General features: G+C 38.6%; 1 protein-coding gene across 1 annotated transcript in view; it reads right to left on the bottom strand.

Moving 5' to 3' along the window:
* CEP85L (centrosomal protein 85 like) overlaps positions 1–6,700 on the bottom strand; it is a 143,645-nt gene extending 136,945 nt beyond the window's left edge. The window contains exon 1 of the mRNA XM_043439699.1: positions 6,575–6,700. The gene's annotated coding sequence lies outside the window, so the exon portion shown is untranslated. The remainder of the gene's footprint in view (positions 1–6,574) is intronic.
* Positions 6,701–13,561: the final 6,861 nt, after the last annotated feature.

The following is a 13,561-nucleotide window of genomic DNA, read 5'->3' as shown; positions in this document are numbered from 1 at the left end:
TGGTATTAAACTCCTCATTTGAAATATTGCATTAAAAAGACTTTATTTGACAATAAAAATATATGTTGCATTCATAAATCTTAAATTCTTTGGGTATGAATCTCTAAACTCATTAAGTTTAAACTATCTTACATGTATTTTTCTTATATAAATTTATCATATTGAGCAAACACCAACCAGTGAACAGAGAAGTGATATAACAATGGATATGTGATATTTTAAAATTAGGAAAACATATGGTACATAATATAGGCAACCTCAGGAGAGTGTAATGTTACAAAATATAAATATCAATATGAATGAAAATATAAATATAAAATATCAAAACCAACAAAATGTAGAAAAACTAAACCAACCAATAACAATTGAAAGAGTTCCTAAAGAGCAGTTGTCACTTGATAGGAACTTTGTGGATGAAGTCTGAAAAATTCCAAGGAACAGATACTTCTGGTGTATCAAAGGTGTAACAAGGACTATGATATATAACTTCTTCCAGATCACAAAAATGACAAGTTACTAGATTTATTATGAGTTGTTGTAATCTCAAATAATCATTTAAAATAATGAAAAAAAGAAAGCTCAGAAACTTTTTCACTTGATGATCGGTTTGAAAATTGCAATTGGATTCCTAGCAAATGCATTTGACTATACAAAGAACTGATGCTCAAGCTGAAACTCCAATACTTTGGCCACCTGATGTGAAGAGCTGACTCATTGGAAAAGACCCTGATGCTGAGAAAGATTGAAGGCAGGAAGAGAAGGGGATGACAGAGGATGAAATGGTTAGATATCATCACCAACTCAATGGACATGAATTTGAGCGAACTCCAGGAGATAGTGGAGAACAGAGGAGTTCTGTTCTCTGGCATCTGCAGTCCATGGGGTCACAAAGAGTCAGACATGACTTAGGACTCAACAACAACAATACAAAAGTGAATAGAAGAGATGTAGGTTAATTAACCTGTCTGTGGATCAGTTTCCTTTTTTTTTTTCTTTTTTTTTTTTTTTTTTTTTTACCCCTCCCCTGGATCAGTTTCCTTATCTTTAATTTGTGGATGACAATAGTAACTACCTAATAGGACATTTGTGGGTATTAAATGAGTTAATACTTGTAGCATGCTTAGAACAATGCACGTATGCACCCTATATTAGTGACAAGACATACAATCTAGAGATGGAGTCCTGATATTCCCCACCAAGAAAAAACTAGCATTGATGGGTACAATGAGGTTAGTTATAGATAATACTTTGTATCAGAATGATATCTCAGAATACTGTAAAGTACTGATTGATAGCTTTTCCTGACCCTTTGGGGTTACTAATAATTTCAGGTTATGGTGAAATGATGCACTTCTGAAAAACATTTACCAAATTCTTTGGGTCCAAGTTCACAGAAGACTTCATTCTAGGTTCTGATTCCCTGAACTTCCCATGTGATGTTTGCTCAGCTGCTGGATTTCTTGTCTCTGCCCAATACTACCAAAATAGCAGAAGGGAGATTAGGAAGAGGTGGCTGGGTGGTGTAGCCAGGCCAAGAGGGTGAAGACACCTCATCTCAAGTCCTTGATTCCTTAGAGATACAGGAAAATGGAGAAGACTCCTGAGAGTCCCTCAGACTGCAAAGAGATCAAACCAGTCAATCCTAAAGGAAATCAGTCCCGAATATTCAGTGGAAGGACTGATGCTGAAGCTGAAGCTCCAATGCTTTCGCCACGTGATGCGAAGAACTGACTCATTAGAAAAGACTCTGATGCTGGGAAAGACTGAAGACAGGAGGAGAAGGGGATGACCGAGGACAAAATGGTTGGATGGCATCACTGACTCAATGGACATGAGTTTGAGCAAGCTCCAGGAGATGATGAAGGACAGGGAAGCCTGGCATACTGCAGTCCGTGGGGTCATAAAGAGTCAAACATGACTGAGCAACTGAACAACAACAGAAAATGAATCTTACCTATACCTTTGGCTCCAGAGTTGGGTTGTGATGGCTAATGAGAAAGTAGGTAAGATGTAGATCACTTGAATAATGGAGTGGTCCTTTGGGTGGGAGGTGAACTGGAAAGGATTAAATTAAGCCAAAAGATAAAGTTTAGTCTCCCAGGGACCATCAATGTTTACTTGAACTGCTTATAACTGACCTCTTTGTCGATGGAAATTATTACAGTCACTACCTGGTCATCCTGAGCCTATAGAAAAGATTCAAGGTCATTTACAATGAAAGTGGGACAGCAACCTTGACAGTGTATGAAGAAACAAATTCTCTCTCTGTCTTCCTTTTCAGACACCAAATGTTAAGTGGAAGGAGGAAATTGTGGAGTTCAAGAAAGCTGATCATGCCTTCATTAAAGGCACACACAGTTTCCTACCTAAGCTACACCAATGGAGAAGAGGACTGGTTTAATAACTTAAAATGTCCAAATGTTATGAAATTGGATTGGGGTGTCCTTAGTGGAAAGAGGGGTTTTCAGTAGAGTACAGTTGGTCAGTTAGTGGGGGAAAAACCTTAGGGTCTGTATTCTTAATGATTTGAGAATTTTCACTAAACTGGTTAAATATTTTATGTAATCCTGTAAACAATGTCATCAGCAGCTAATAATAGCTCCATTTTAAAGATGGAGGGGAAAAGACCCGAAGGAGTTAAATAAGTTCACACAAGCTGTAAAGGTAGAATTCAGATCTACCCTAAGGAACTTTTCCCCATTATGTTTGCTAACATGTTGCAAAACAAAAATTATAAGATTTTTCCTTCAGGTGCCATATGAGAAGGAAGAATCTAATTATAGGATTTCTGTACAGTGTTTAGGGTTCAGCCAAGACTAGAAACTATGTGACATTAATCTGTATTATTGTATGATTTTCTTTAGCTGTGGCCATCAGCTTAAGTATAGGAATAAAGAAGGCAGATGGATAAACATGGTTTTGCATTGTGGGCACTAAGAGAAAAGGGGGCAGAGAATTTAAGGATATTGGCTGGAGAATGGATGAAGTGATGAGGAACTGGGTCTAGCCTACCTGGAGAAAGCAGTGATGTCAAGAGAGGGTGAAATGTTTAGAGAAGGTGGAGGGAGTAGGGGAGTGAAAGTTTCACACAAAAGCAAAGAACAGATATAACGAGACTAAGGGGATGAACAGTGGAAAGATAGGGTGTTATAGTGAACAGGTAGCATATAGAGTTTAAGATTACAGAGGTGAGACAGTAGAGAAATTCAATTGATGAAGCAGTACTAGAGTTGCTTCCCTCTGATTTCCCTTCAAGAAAGACCTTGATGTTCTCCCACAAGCATGGTCAGTCCACAGCTGTTAACACATGAGGAGTCTGCCTCAGCTTTTGAGTGGTGGCCTCTTTTTTTCTGGAGAGCCCCAGCCAATGACCAAGCATGGCAGAGATACTGGGGCATGCCAGTCTTTCCAATGCAGAACCCTTCCAATCACCAGCCTTTGTTCTCTAGCTCCCCACCAGATTGACTGAGACCCCATCAGATATGCACTGTGGTCTGAGTCTTTCCTTTCCAACCCTATTGCCTGCCTTTTATCTTTTGCAGGTGTTATCTCCAATAAACGCCTTGCATTTCTAACTCCATTTTAGCATCTGCTTCCCAGAGAACCCAACTGAAACAACCTGTGAAGATAAAGATATAAAGGAGTTGGGTTTTCGTCTATGTCTCTGTTTAAGTAGTAAAATGGGGGTTCTTGGAACCTGATGAAAATGTTTGAGTGCTGTCAACCAAGAATGAGTAGCCAGAAAGGCAGCACAGAGCAATGTGAACTGACTCCAAGGATACAGATAAATGCAGAGGAAGGCAAGACTGAGACGAACAACAGGTTTGAGTGCACTCAGAATGCCACTTGGGCACACATGAAACTCACTGGACAAAGTCCTCAATAGTTCTGCCTTGGCTGGTCCTGGCGGCGGCTATCCCAATTAAACAAGTTTACCACTATCCAAAGTGCTTCCAGAAGCAGACTACAGACTTGGGCAGCTTATTGAGTTACCTGAGGTCCACAGGATTTAATTAACTAATTAAGAGTAGTTCATAGGTTACAACTTCACCACTCAAATAATTTTAAAACATTAAGACAGTTTTCACGATAGCTTTGTTACCTCTAGGTGGTAGGTTGTATTCAGTTCAATAGCTCTATTAACGTTGCTAAGTTTTCATTCCAAAGACTTTTCCTATTTTTCTCACACAATGGGAGGATGTAGGGGTCTCTGGAACTGTAAATAAAGCCAGTATCACTAAAACAACCCCTAGAGTGATCTGGGTTAATTTAAAGAATGGACACTTTGGCTAAAATTTCAATGGAATCTTAACAAGTATTATAGAAAACAAAAGAAAAGTCTAGCTATGGTTTCTGGATTTATGGGGGAACTAATTTCTTTGTTATTTTTTTCTGACTATAAAAATAATACATACTAAAAACCAAAAGAAGATAGTACATAAATGTTCATTACTTACTCATTTAGTAAATATTAATATTTGGGTTTTTTTTTAAATATTTGTTGAATATCTAAGTAGAGCAGGAAAAAGGAGGGCCAGGTGTAAAATTTTGACTTATTTCACTATAATGCCTTATAGCTTTTTAATTTTCTGTTTTATAAACATACATAGATATCTATAAGATGAGGGCTCTTTGGGGGTTTTTAAACCCAAATTATCTCTCAGAAAAGAGGGAGTCACTTTGTGCTCCAGTCCTTACAAGTTCCTAATATTATGGATCATTCTCTAACTTTTTTTGATGAACAGCATACTGATTAGAGAAGTCATCTAGCTTGATGTAAATTCAATCCGTAAAATCTGGAGTCAGTATTTTTTTTAATAGATAATTTTAAAACAATAAAATGTAGTACAATAATGACTACATTTTAGTAATCATAAATATACGTTGAATGTGAAAGTGGAAAAAGCAACAGGTCTTTTGTTAGTGTTAAGCAACAATAATGTGTAGATATTTAATCATTTCGCCTGTATCTCAAATTTTTAACATATCAAGCTATCCTAAACTTGGGACACATTTCTGAATGTGTCTTGAAAAAAATGGGAATCTCCTGACATTTGGACGTATCTAGACTAATGAATTCGGAGAAGACAATGGCAACCCACTCCGATACTCTTGCCTGGAAAATCCCATGGGCAGAGGAACCTGGTGGGCTGCAGTCCATGGAGTCGCTAAGAGTCAGACACGACTGAGCGACTTCACTTTCATGCATTGGAGAAGGAAATGGAAGCCCACTCCACTGTTCTTGCCTGGAGAATCCCAGGGATGGCAGAGCCTGGTGGGCTGCCGTCTATGGGGTCACACAGAGTAGGACACGACTGAAGTGACTTAGCAGCAGCAGCAGCAGCAGACTAATGAATTAAAATTAATTCATTTAAATTGGTCTACTTTTTACTACTTTGAGCCATAGAAAAGATATTTCTAAACATATATAATATTTTATAATGTTATTTAGGGGGAATCTATTTTATCATACTACCTAAAACTGAATTCAGAAGAAATAACTTCTTAAAAACTTTTCTTACAACTCAATAAGACTTTAAAATAAGTTTTTAAAAACCTAGAATAACCAATTTTTACTTTTATTATACTTATTGAGACCTTTTAAAAAATGTTTTTTGCACCCTGAATTGCCAATTACTGAACTACAAAACTGCAAATGAAAGCACAGAAGAGGCACCCGAACATCAAATACATTCATTATCGTAAGTGCTCATAGAGAATCTGAGATGAATTAACAGTGAACAAAGCATCTAAAATTAAATTCACACTCCTCATACATATATTATGGATGATGACAAAATAAATTACAAAAGATATATATGATATACATAAATTTATATGGCATTTTCCTAATTGGGATATAACATGTCTTTACATAATTAAGTACTATTTTTTTTCATTACAGCTAACCTCCTAATGAAGTTATAGAGCCTTAGTAAAATTGGGCAAGTTAGTTATACTGTGAAAACCACTGAAAGATAACTGTTCTCAACTGAGACCAGAAGATAGTGATAGGATTTATTTTCAGAATCTTAAAAAGATGTACGATTTCAGCAGGACGCACCTATAGTGACACCAAGGGGGTCGCGGATGGACTGGGATCATCTGACCAGCGTTGGAGAGAACAGAGCCAAAGGCATTATCCAGAGAATTCTGCACAGCGGTTGCCTGAAGGCTGCTGCCTTCTGTGCTCACCCTTGAACGTCAGGCTGGTTCTGGCCCAAGCCCAAGAGCTAAGTTTCAGATCACAGCGGGCTTAGGAGCACAGTGCACATTGGAACATCTAATCCCACCTGGCTTGCCCTAAAACGGCCCCTGAATTCACCGGCCTGCGGAGCCTGCTGCCTGAAGCTGCTTCTAGAAAATCGAAGCATAGAAGATCAACACCACTCTTACCCTGGGTTTGAGTTTGGGTTTTACCACATCATTTTTTCCTTTAAAGGAATTTTCATCCTCATACCATCTCTTTGGACAGATGGCTTAACATTTCTTAGAGGAAATGAGGCTCAGCAGACGAGTGTGTGCATCTCCGTGTGTTCAGGGCAGAGGTAGTTATCACCCTGTCAGTACCTACCTGATACAGGAGAAGCCGGTACCAGACACCGTCACTTTTCTGTTACCTTTTCATCCAGGGGTTATGATGAATTTCCTTAGAATGTTTGGTTCGTATGGGCATTCGCCTGCTAAAGAGGTAAACCTTGCGAGAGTTTCGAGATGGCTTTCTCCTGAGGTGGCTGCCGGCCCCCGGAGAAGGTTGGCTGAGGGATACCTGCAAAGAGAGCCACAGTGAAGCTCGTGACTTGATCCCATTTCACAAACTGGCAGAAGGCCAGACCCAGAGTGTTGCTCCCGGGAGTAGCTGGGAGAATTGGCAGGTTGCCAGGTGAGGGGCAGACGGTCATGTATAAAGTGATGGTTTTTATAGACTCCCAGTAACCCACACTGCCACTTACCTGAATCCTGTGGTTTCTGGGAGAAAAAAAGGACCAGATTATTCTCATATTGGAGTAAAACCAAAACAAACACTGGATTTAGGTTGGTGGGATCTATATTGGTCGTTTCAAAAATACTTCAGTATTTAGTTCAGTAAATAGTCTTTGTATGATCTTGTGTCCATAACACACTATTTCTGAGTCTTGAGATGCTTTTTGCTGCTCAAACTGCCATTAAGGGTCCCTCCTTCTACCATGCCCTGGGGGCTTCCTCATGTTGCCTATGACTGCCTCATTAACTCCTACCCCTCTTCTGGTTTTCTTAAATTTAAGAAGAATGTCACTTGATGTGAGAGATCAGAATGCTCAAAGAAAAAAATGAGTGAAACATGAGACCTGAGAAAAATATGACTACCATAAAATGTAATTGTAAAAAATGTTCTTGTAGTTTATATAAACAGAACTGATATTTATGAATGTGTCCTATTAATGCACACCAGAGTAGATTGTAATCTATACCCATGGCACTTTTTTCCTGTCCCTTGAAAAAAAACAGTGAAAACCAAGGTTTCATGAAATATAGTTTATAAATACATTTTATTAAGACATTGTTTTTCTTTTTAAATTAAATTTTTACAAATCATGAAATTTTAATTTAATCTTACTCCAGCTAACTGAGCGTTTACTCAGGATCATTACTAGTTACTTTAGTTAGAATACTTAGGGTTAATGCATTCATGGACTGAAAGTTGGGTGCAGAAATTGCTTAAGATCTTTTTTTTGTCTTATTTTTAAAATAAAATTTTAAAAATCAGAAAAAAGTAATACCAAACATAGATATCTTAAATCTCTAACAACGTCAATACAATATGATTATATTATCTAACTGGTAACAATTTTTGTTGCACTTAAAAATATATCTAATTTTATAAAAGAAATATTTCCTATAGGATATTTAGAAACTAAAGGAAAAGAAAACAATTATAAATAGGGAAAGAAACTGGGATCTATCTATAATGATTGAGTTAAAGAACTGTGCTAAAACTACCTCACAGGCCAGTCATATTGTATCATGAAACAGCTTGTTACCTTTCAGAAGTGACGGGGCTGCAGCCTAGAAATGCACAATGCAAGGTGCTAGTACCAGAGATGCGAGTTCAGACACACACAGCTCTGCTCCCTGCTGGATGTGGGCCTTTCAGCCTCAGTTTCCTCCTTTATCAGCAGAGATCCCTGCAATACTATCTCATAAAGCCATCATGAGGAGTAAATAGGATCATGTTTGATAAAGTGTTTCACAGTTGTAGGTAAGCTAATCTTTTTATGAAGGACAAGGAGCAAGCAATCCAAAAGAGAACCTGGAGTAATGATGAAAGGTAGTATTTGGTGCTGAGCACTGTGCCAAGAATTTTACCTGAACCATAGCATTTAATTTTCATAGCAACATAGAGAACTGGGGCTTCCCAGGTGGCACAGTGGTAGAGAACCCATCTGCCAATGCAGGAGATGCAGGAGACCCGTGTTCGATCCCTGGGTCAGGAAGATCCCCTGGAGAAGGGCATGGCAACCAACTCCAGTATTGCTGCCTGGAGAATCCCATGGACAGAGGAGCCTAGCGGACTACATACAATCTATGGGGTCGAAAAGAGTCAGACACTCCTTAATGACTAGAGAATTGTAGGAATGATTTTATCTCCATTTTCTATCAGTAAACCAAGACATGGAGAGGTCCAAGGACACATGGGTATTGAGAAGCAGAGTAGGAATTTAGGGCCAGATCTACCTGACTCTAGAGCCTGAGTACTTTCTTATTAGCTATGTCATACGAAACAGTTTAACTTCATTACTAATCAAAGATTTAACAATTAAAAGATATGGAAATGGAAGTGCAAAGGAATGATAAACATCCAATTCCGGCTGTCTCTGCAGAGCGTTGGCATAGAATTGGGAAGGGGGTACACAAAGACTTCATCCATGTATATAGTATTTTTAAAATATGGAAATGTATTAAGATTTGTTAAACCAGGGCCATGAATTAATATTTTTCTCCTAACTTTTCTGTATATTTTTAAGTCATAGTAAATAATTTAAACAGTGAACCAATGTCATCCTTTTTTGTTTATATGAAGACTAAGTAATTAAGAAATAATTCTCATAAAAATTTGGAGAAACTGGTATTCTCATTTGCTTCTGGTGATATAAATTGGTCCCACTTTTGGAAACCAATTTGGCAATATGTTTCTAAAACCATAAAAATAACCATACTCTTTGGTTCAGAAATCTTCCTTTTGGAATACCATCCTAAGAAAAAATATCAAAATATGCATGCACATACACAAAAAAATGCACACACTGAAAAAACTACATGCATAAATATGTCAATTGCAGTATCATAGTTGTTTAGTCACTAAGTCACATCTAACCCTTTTGCAACCCTATGGACTGTAGTCAGCCAGGTTTCTCTGACCACTGGATTTCCCAGGCAAGAATACTGGAGTGGGTTGCCATTTTCTCCTCAAGGGGATCTTTCTGACCCAGAGATTGAGCCTGCGTCTCCTACATTGGCAAGCAGATTCTTTACCACTGAGCCACCTGGGGAAGCCCAGTATAATTGTGGACTATAATTAACAATCTAAAATTTTAACAGTAGTCAATATTATGCAGGCTTTAAAGGAAAATATTCCTTCATTAGTACATGAAGGCTTATTAGCAAATTAGCAAGGCAATTAGCAAAATGGTGGTGGTGTAACATTAGTTGCAAAAATTCAAAATGCGACATTACATTGCCACTGGAGTTAAATTAGTGAAAGTGTAAGCAGAGAAAAAAAGTTTAGGAAAAGAACCATAAGATGATGAGTACAGGATTAGTGTTAAGATGATGAGATTATGAACAGTTTTCTTTCCTCTCTTCCAAACTTTTTATAATACTGATCTCTGACATATTGTTTTCATAATGTAAAATTGTTATGGGGTACAAACCTAGCTTTGGAAATAATGATATACATTTGAAAATGAACTAAAATTCAAAGGAGAGGGACTTTCCTGATGGTCCAGTGGTTAAGACTTTGCCTTCCAATGCAGGGGGCACTGGTTCGATCCCTGGTCAGGGAGCTAAGATCCCAGGTGCCTCGTGGCCAAAAAACCAAAAATAAAAATGGAAGCAATATTGTAACAAATTCAACAAAGACTTCAGGGGAAAAAAAAATGGCCCAGATCAAAAGATCTTTAAAAAAAAATTGAAGGGAGAGAGTGAAGCGTTCCAAGGAAAATTGTAGACCATCCACAATCAGTGCAGGAGTTCAGAAGAAGGAGTGTTCACCAGGCTGGCATCTTTAGGAGGGCTTCCTGCAGGAGTGACTGTCAGTGAGCTTCAATAATGGGTCAAGGAGGGTGAGAACTGTGAACTAGAAAAGGGCCTAGGGAAGAGGGCATGCAAGCCTCAAAAGTAGAAAGATGTGAGCTAATGGCAGGAAACAGCACTTCATGTCATGGAATATTTTATTTTCTGTTTTTATCTGCACATTTTTTTGGAAAATGTGGTGACTTTTAAAGTTGTTATGGTTGAATTAATTCCACAAAACAACTGGTTGTAGAATCATAGCAACATAATTATGAGTTGTGCTTCTGGCTCCAAATCTTTCATCTAAAAATAATCGCAATGACTACATCTTGGGAAAACAAAGCCATTACCTATTCTTGTGCTCCAGCTATCTTGGTAGTCACTTACTGGAAAATGGATCATAGATAAAATAGCTCCATGTTTTTAGAACCCTGCTTGTCACTCTTAAGTGAGCTGATTACTGAAATAATTTTTAAACTTTCCATCTATAAGCATTCTCTTACATGAGCATGACGTAGGAAAAATCTTTTCTAATCACACAAGCCTGCCTGTGCTTTCCTGACCCTCCTGAAGTCTCAGGGAGTGAATTTTTTTGTGCAGAAAGACAGAGGCCAGGGATAGAAATGTACAGAGTAGGAAGAGGTATGCTAGGTAAGAGGAAAGAACCTGTATGCTCTACTGCCCTCAACATATACCAGCTGCTCTTTGCACAGCTTCTTTGGGTTAGATAAATAATCACTGAATAATATATGGGTTAACAGGGTAAATGGATGATAGTTATTATTTATGGAATAATTACTTTGGCTAGGACTTTACATCCATTAACACTAATTGTCATGAGAATACTAGTGAGTGCGTAGCACAAATGCCAGGATACTTAGCTTCTTTAACTGACTCTAGGGGTTTTCTGTTTATTTTTTGGTTTTTAAATCCTTTAAAATCAGTGCAGGCTTCCCTGGTGACTCAGCAGTAAAGAATCTGCCTGGAATGCAGGAGACACGGGTTCAATACCTGGGTTGAAAAGATCCCCTGGAGAAAGAAATGGCAACCCATTCCAGTATTCTTGCCTGAAAAATCCTATGGACAGAAGAGCCTGGCAGGCTATAATCCATGGGGTCACAAAAGAGTTGGACATGACTTAATGACTAAACGACAACAACTAAAATCAATGTGAAATAAATATACTTGATTGCCATCTCACACTGGTGAGATAATCTGCTGGTTTCTCCACTTATCCAGGTTTCTTTACCTCGCATCCTATCTTCCTACCTGGGCCAAAATATCTTCATCTGCCCTCTATATACCTCTTGTGTTTCTGTTCCCTTCTACTGTACTGCCTTATCCAGGACTACAAATGTTTTTGTTGTTCAGTCACTAAGTCTTGTCCAACTTTTTGCAACTCCATGGACTGCAGTATGCCAAGCTTCCCTGTCCATTATCTCCCAGAGTTTGCTCAAACTCGTGTACATTGAGTCCGTGATGCCATCCAATCATCTTATCTTCTGTCACTCCCTTCTCCTTCTACTACAGACACATCACCCTGATTTCTTCACTTCCCTAGTATCACCCACATATGATTACTAATATAACAAATATCCATTTACATTCTGGTAAAAAGGTAGGGAGTGGTTCACTGTGGTGCCAAGTAACAATTCAACACTGAATAGTAAGACTCTTGCCCCCAAAAGAGCCCAGATTTGGGGCGATTCTGCTGGACTTCTGTTCTTCTTGGGGTTGCTGTTTTCATCTCAAGCTCTGGAATGCTCAAAAGTCTTACTTTATCAGACAAAGTGATTTAGTTCTCTCTCTGGGACTTCCTCTTTCATATCCAAAGCAGGCTCATCAAGGTGTTTTCCTAAACTTAGAGTCTTAGGAATCTGAAGGCTGTTGTCTGCTGCAGTTTTAAATAGCATTTCCCCACCACCACTGTTATTATCCACATTTTACACAAGATGAAACAAGTTCAGTGAAATTAAATGCTTAAACAAGAAAAAAGGCCAGAGTATGAATTAAAAGCCTGGCTTGCCTAACCTAAAGCTTATTCTCCTTCCACTAAACCAGGATGAATACATGAAAGCACCTACTGAATGTTTACAACATGCCTGGCTCTATTCCAAGGGCTTTAGGGTCATCAGCTCATTAAATCCTCACATCAGCTAATATCCATTTCATAGATACAGAGATAGTAAGGAACTTGCCCAAAGTCACATAGCAAAGGCAGGCCAGGGTTAGAACCCAGGGAGTTTCTATGGTTCCTTCCTCAGCTGCCGGCTCGACTGGCCTCATGTTCTAGCGCCTAGTGGTTCTTTCAGTGGCTGGAAACAGGAAGATACTGGCTGGGGTGCATCAGTGTGGTTTAGAAACTCATGTTTTCTGAAGCTGTGACAATGCAGGGGCATTATCAGGATCTGAAGGTACAAACTAGATTTGTTCAGTGATAAACTGAGTTATAAGGTTTGCAATTGCTGCTTTTCAAAATAATAATGCCACTCAGTCTTTTCTTAATGAGTTGCTACAAATTCACTTGATTTATTTAGTCAGTCATTCAAGACATTGTAGCTCAGGTCCTGTTAGGTGCTGAGCAGACAAAAACAAATCCTGCAATAGTCCAGAATCTTATGGGGAGCTTGCAGTCTAGAGCATGCTGTAATATGACTCATTCATCAGAAAGTTACACATTTGATGATATTTGAATCTGTAGAGATTCATATTTCAGATCAGTGTATTAAAAAAATATCTGAGAACTACTCCTTCGAGGAAAGAGAAATGAGTCTATCTCCAGTGGCAAACGCTCCAACATAGGACGTGGACAAGGCAGAGCCTAGCTGACCACCTGGCTCACGTGTGTTCAAACATACTGAGAAGTTTGACAACTTCCTAGAGTCTAGATACTTATTCTGAACATTAGGAGGACAGTCATGTCAGGAGTATGGAGATCTATACGGAGACATAAAAAGACAAGTTAAAGGGTAAGGTTATAATGGGTGTTTCTGCCAATACTGCTGACCTATGAAGAATGGTGCTGAGATTCTAGATTCCCCTGCCCAATTCTTTAGAGAAAAAAAAAAAAATATTAGCATGAAGAAGGGCGTTAAACTAGGTCACCACTGCTTGATAAAACTATTCCTCAAGAATAGAGAGTATGTGGGAAACCTCCTGGCTGTCCAATGGTTAGGATGCGGCGCTTTCACTGTTGAGGGCCCAGGGTTCAATCCCTGGTCAGGAAACGAAGATCCCACAAGCCACGCAGCATAGTCAAAAAAAGAACTTGCTTTATTTTATGCTCAAT

The sequence above is a fragment of the Cervus canadensis genome, chromosome 20 (genome assembly GCF_019320065.1).
Source record: "Cervus canadensis isolate Bull #8, Minnesota chromosome 20, ASM1932006v1, whole genome shotgun sequence".
In the NCBI taxonomy this organism is placed as follows: Eukaryota; Metazoa; Chordata; class Mammalia; order Artiodactyla; family Cervidae; genus Cervus; species Cervus canadensis.
This window is presented reverse-complemented; position numbering and strand designations above follow the sequence as displayed.